Genomic DNA, 6,169 nt, shown 5'->3' on the forward strand with positions numbered 1-6,169 from the left:
TATAATAAGTAGATAAGGCCAGGCGCGGTGGCTCACACATGTAATCTCAACACTTTGGAAGGCCAAGGAAGGCGGATCATCTGAGGTCAAGAGTTCGAGACCAGCATGGAGAAACCCTGTCTCTACTAAAAATAGAAAATTAGCTGGGCATGGTAGCACATGCCTGGAATCCCAGCTACTCAGGAGGCTGAGGCAGGAGAATCTCTTGAACCTGGGAGGCAGAGGTTGTGGTGAGCCGAGATGGCAGCATTGCACTCCAGCCTGGGCAACAAGAGTAAAACTCCATCTCAAAAAAAAAAAAAAAAATAGATAAGATTGAAAAACTGTGTGTTCAAAAGTCAATCAGAAGCCTGGGTAACATAGTGTGACTCTTATCTCTACAAAAATTTAAAAAATTAGTCAGGAATGGTGGCACGTGCCTATAGTCCTGGCTACTCAGGAGGTTGAGTGGGAGGATCTTAAGCCCAGGAGCTGGGGCCACAGTGAGCCATGATCACACCACTGCACTCCAGCCTGGGCAACAGAGTGAGACCCTGTCTAAAAAAAGAAAAGAAAAAAAAGAAAAGTCAGTCAGAGCGGCACTGCTTTCATTTGGAATTCTTCATCTTTTTGGGGTATTAAAAACGATTTCTTGCCACACTGCTGACACCAAATGTGGGAGTGTGTGTCCGTAACAACTAATTCACCACCCCTCTACACACCAACTGATTGTCCTATAATTCATTTCTTTTTTTTTGAGACAGTCTTGCTCAGTGGTCCAGGCTACAGTACAATGGCATGATCTCAGCTCACTGCAACCTTTGCCTCCTGGGTTCAAGAGATTCTCCTGCCTCAGCCTCCTGAGTAGCTGGGATTACAGGCACCCGCCACCATGCCCAGCTAATTTTTGTTTTTAGTAGAGATGGAGTTTCGCCTTGCTGGCCAGGCTGGTCTTGAACTCCTGACCTCAGGTGATCCTCCTGTCTTGGCCTCCCAAAGTGTTGGGATTACAGGTGTGAGCCACTGTGGTCAGCCCTGCAATTCAGTTCTGACACTACCCAGAGTTAGTGCAGCCCCTGTGGGTTATGGGGTCCATTCCACAAGACTGTCCCCACTTCAGATTCCAGTGCCAGATCTGGGCCTCCTGTACATCTGAGCAATCAGCTATAAATCTATACATCAGGGTTCTTCACCATCCTCACGCTTAATGTTGTTAGAACAGTTCACACACAGAACTCAGGGAAAGATTTTACTTTCATTGACTGGTTTATTATAAAGAATATGATAGATGATTCAAATGAACAGCCAGATGAAGAGTACATAGAGTGAAGTCCCAAGCACAGGAGCTTCTGTCCCCATGGAGTTGCAACGTGCCAACCTCCCAGCACATGGTTGTATTCACCAACCCAGAAGCTTTCTGAACCTAGTAGTTTAGGGATTCAGTGGAGGCTTCATCATGTAAGCGTGACTCATTATTAACTCAGTTGCTAGTCCCTCCCTCTTCCCCAGAGGACACAGGGTGGAGCTGAAAGTTCCAAGCCACTAATCATGGCTTGGTTTTGCTGGTGACCAGCTCCATTCAGGAGCCCATCAAGAGTTGCCTGGTTAGAACAAAAGACACTTCCATCGTCTTTTGGGCATCCCAAGAATTTCCAAAGGATTGAGGAACTCTGTCTCAGGAACCAGAGTGTATTAGTCCATTCTCACATTGCTATAAAGAAATACCTGATACCGGGTAATTTATAAAGAAAGGAGGTTTAGTTGGCTCATGGTTCTGCCGGCTGTACTGAAAGCATAGTGGCTTCTGCTTCTGGGGATGCCTCAGGAAGCGCTTCCAATTATGCCGGAAGACAAAGGGGTAGCAGGGCATCTCATATGGCTGGAGCAGGAGCAAGAGGGGAGATGCCACACACTTTTAAACAACCAGATCTTGAGAGGACTTACTATTGTGCGAACAGTCCTAAGAGGATGGTGCTAAACCATTCATGAGAAATCTGCCCCCATGATCCGGTCACCTCCCACCAGGCCCCACACTCAATACTGGGGATTACAAGTCGCCATGAAATTTGGGTGGGGACACAGATCCAAACCATACCGCAGAGTTCAGGATGAAATATTAGAATAGAAGATGTTCCTAGTACTCCTGTTGCTCAGGAAACTACAAGAGTTTTAGGAGCTCTGGGTCAAGAACTGGAGGCAGACACCAAATATATATTTCTTATTATGCCTTAGATTTTTTAAAAATTATGACAAACATTAAAATTAAGTATTGAAAGAAACTGAATATAGGTCATTGAACTGCCAAATCTCAAAGTATTAATCACTTTCAAAAGATTTTTTGAAGTAATGAAGACTAGTTGGTGATTGTTATGGATTGAATTATGTCTCACAAAAAGTTAAGTTGAAATCCTTATCCTCAGTTCCTATTTGGAAATAGGGTCACTGCTGATATAATTAATTAAATTAAGATGAGGTCATAAGGGTAAACCCTTATCTTTTTTTTTTTTGAGACGTTTCTCTCCTGTTGCCCAGGCTGGAGTGCAGTGGCGCAATCTCGGCTCACTGCAACCTCTGCCTCCCGGATTCAAGCGATTCTCCTGCCTTAGCCTCCTGAGTAGCTGAGATTACAGGCGCCCACCACCACGCCCGGCTAATTTTTGTGTTTTTAATAGAGACGGGGTTTCACCAGGTTGGCCAGGCTGGTCTGGAATTCCTGACCTCAGGTGATCCGCCTGCCTCAGCCTCCCAAAGTGCTGGGATTACAGGTGTGAGCTACTGTGCCCGGCCGGTAGCCCCTCATCTTATATGACTGGTGTCCCTATAACAAGAAGAGAGAGCAGATAGACATAGAGGAGAGGACCAGCTAAGGAGAAGTCAAAGACTACATTTATGTTACCACAAGCCAGGAAACACCTGGATTATCCAACACTGGTAGAGGCGAGGAAGGATCCTCCTCTAGAACCTTCAGAGGATCCATGGTCCTCCCAGCAGCTTGATTTTGGACTTCTACCCTCCACAACAGTGACAGAAGAAACTACTGTTTTTGTTTTTATTTTTGTATTTGAGACAGAGTCTCATTCCACTGCCAGGCTGGAATACAGTGGCGGGATCTCGGCTCACTGCAACCTCTGGCTCCCTGGTTCAAGCAATTCTCCTGCCTCAGCCTCCCAAGTAGCTGGGACTACACGTGTGCGCTACCACGCCCAGCTAATTTTTGTATTTTTTTAGTAGACACAGGGTTTCACCATGTTGGCCAGGATGGTCTCCATCTCTTGTCCTCGTGATTTGCCCGCCTCAGCCTCCCAAAGTGCTGGGATTACAGGTGTGAGCCACAGTGCCCGGCCACTCCTGTTGTTTGGTTCTTTGTACTTTGTGGTTCCAGCAAACGAATACAGTGATATTAAAAACTTTCTCTGCTATTAGAAATACAATTTTAGGTGGGGGAAATATCACCTTCACCAAATGCTGCACATTTGTCTGTTTAAACATTCAGAGAATTCTACCTTTCTGGGCACTTGAGGTGACCTGCCAATCAACTAAAGTCTTAAAAAGTAACCTTTTTTTTCCTTTGTAAATATGTCTAAAAATACTACCCATTGGAAATTTAAAAAGTAGAGTACTTTTCTGAATCCGGTACTACTTTTATTTTACACAGTATTTCACAGCTGTGATCTCTGGAGCATAAGCCAACAGCAAGAAAAATAGTTTGTATGAGTTTCATGAAGTATGTCTTTGGGCTTTCGTAAATAATTTTAACTCAAATAAAATTGCTTCTTGCCACAAAAAATAAAATTTAAAAAATGTAAATATTTTATTTTATTTCTCATCTCATCCTCTAGCATTTTTTTTTCTGTACGTTCCATAATACAAAGTAACAAGTGTGATAATTTGTAAACAAATTTGTATTAAAGGTGTGTGCTCAAAATTTTTTTGTTTTAACTTAAGAATGGCATACAATAAAAAAATACTTGAGTATATGCTGGAAATTGTGTTTGAAAAGGTATTTGTAGAAATCCTTTGAGGCCTAGGACAATGGGCTTCTTTCTTTGTTTCTGCCAGGCCTTAAAGCTATACTAATCCAGGATTCCCCTAATCCAATTTCAGAATTTGAACTTTTCTGGGTCAGGCAGATCAGTCAAAGCCAACCAGGCTTCAGGTTTATTTTTAGTCATCCCCTTATTCCTGTGGTGAGGCCCTTTGGGATCTGAGCCCTCTGAGCCTGGGATTCTCCAGCACCCCAGTCCCACAATCCAGCTTTGCCCTTGTCACCCACAGTTGCAGAAAGCACTCCTCAGCCTCGTCTTAGACCTTTGAATTCGTCCCACCCCAGGTAAAAGAGCCTCCAAATGCCTGGTTCTTGTTTTAGATTTTCTATTTTTGTCTTCTATTTAATCTGGGCCCACTTATTTTACACTGTCTTATTAGCTCTTTGATTATTATTATTTTTTTGAGACAGAGTTTTGCTCTTGTTGCCCAGGCTGGTGTGTAATGGCCCGATCTCGGCTCACTGAAGCCTCTGCCTCCCAGTTTCAAGCAATTCTCCTGCCTCAGATTCTGGAGTAGCTAGGATTACAGGTGCCCACCACCACACCTGGCTAATTTTTTGTATGTTTAGTAGAGATGGGGTTTCCCCATGTTGGTCAGGCTGGTCTCGAACTCCTGACCTCAGATGATCTGCCTGCTTCCGCCTCCCAAAGTGCTGGGATTACAGGTGTGAGCCACTGTGCCCAGCTGGTGTTTGTAAAAAGATTTTTGTTTTAATTCTGACTCTTTAGTTGGATTCAGCTAGAGGATTGGCCCAATTTATCTAGTCTACCATTACCAAAAGAATAATCAAAAAACATTTAGACTACTATCTTAGACTAATGCCAGCAGTCTCTTAATGAATCTGCAATCTTTTCTTACCCCGATCTCTCCTCCACATTGCTGCCAGATCAATATTTTTGTTTTTAGTTCTTTTTTAAGATGGAGTCTTGCCCTGTCGCTCAGGCTGGAGTGCAGTGGCGCAATCTCGGCTCACTGCAACCTCCACCTCCTGGGTTCAAGGGATTCTCCTGTCTCAGCCTCCCTGGTAGTTGGGATTACAGGTGCCCACCACCACCTCCAGCTAATTTTTGTATTTTTAGTAGAGACGGAGTTTCACCATGTTGGTCAGGCTGGTCTCGAACTCCTGACCTCAGGTGATCTACCCGCCTCGACCTCCCAAAGTGCTGAGATTATAGGTGTGAACCATCGCGCCCAGCCCCAGATCAACATTTTTAAAACAACGTTCCCATCAAGTTGTTTTCCTGCTCAAAAAATTTTTTTCAGTGACTCACTGTGTAGTGGCCATGTACTATAACAATTTGGTGAAACTGGAATTTCCCAGTATTTCCTTTTCTGTGTGTTTCTGGATCAGCGTTGGCCAATAAAGACATGTTGGATAATATTGGGGAGGTCGAAATAAAGCAGCTGCCATTTTTTTAAATGTTTTAGTGACTGGTGGAGGGCAGGCATATTGTCACTATTCTATAGCTAGTGCATCTCAGAGGCACAGGAAAGTATCCCAAACCCCAGTTCCCCCATGTACTGTGCTGAGCAGTGTTGTCCCGTCAACATTCACATTCACCAGTAACCTCAGAATGTGACCTTATTTGGCAATAGAGTCTTTGCAACTGTAATTAGTTATATTAAGATTAGGTCATGCTGGATTATGGGAGGCCCTAAATCCCATGACTAGTGTTCTTATAAGAAGGCCATGTGAAGACACAGAGACACAGACATACAGGGAAGAATGCTGAGTGACTGTGGAGGCAGAGATTGGACTGATGCAACTTGGCCAAGGAAGGCCAAGGATTGCTACCGCTACCCGAAGCTGGAAAGGACTCTCCCTAAGAGCCCTGAGAGGGCGCATGGGCCAGCCAATACCTTGCTTTTGGAGTCCTGGCCTCCTGAACTGTGAGGGACTAACTATGTGTGGTCGAAGACTCCCAGTTTCTCTGGTACTTTGTTATGGCAGCCCTAGGAAATGAATACACTCCAGCTCCTGCCAGATCTCACCCAACAGTTTCTTCAACTCCTGGACTGAGCGCATGGTCAGCTCCATAGTGAAGGGCATAACCTTCTTCTTCTTCTTTTTTTTTATTTCTTTTTTTAAGAGAAAAGGAGAGGGGAGTAGAGGGAGGAGGAGGAGGAAGAAAGGGTCCTTCCT

This window comes from Aotus nancymaae, unplaced genomic scaffold (assembly GCF_030222135.1).
Source record: "Aotus nancymaae isolate 86718 unplaced genomic scaffold, 86718_ANA_hifiasm-v0.15.2.pri h1tg000051l, whole genome shotgun sequence".
NCBI classification, from domain to species: Eukaryota; Metazoa; Chordata; class Mammalia; order Primates; family Aotidae; genus Aotus; species Aotus nancymaae.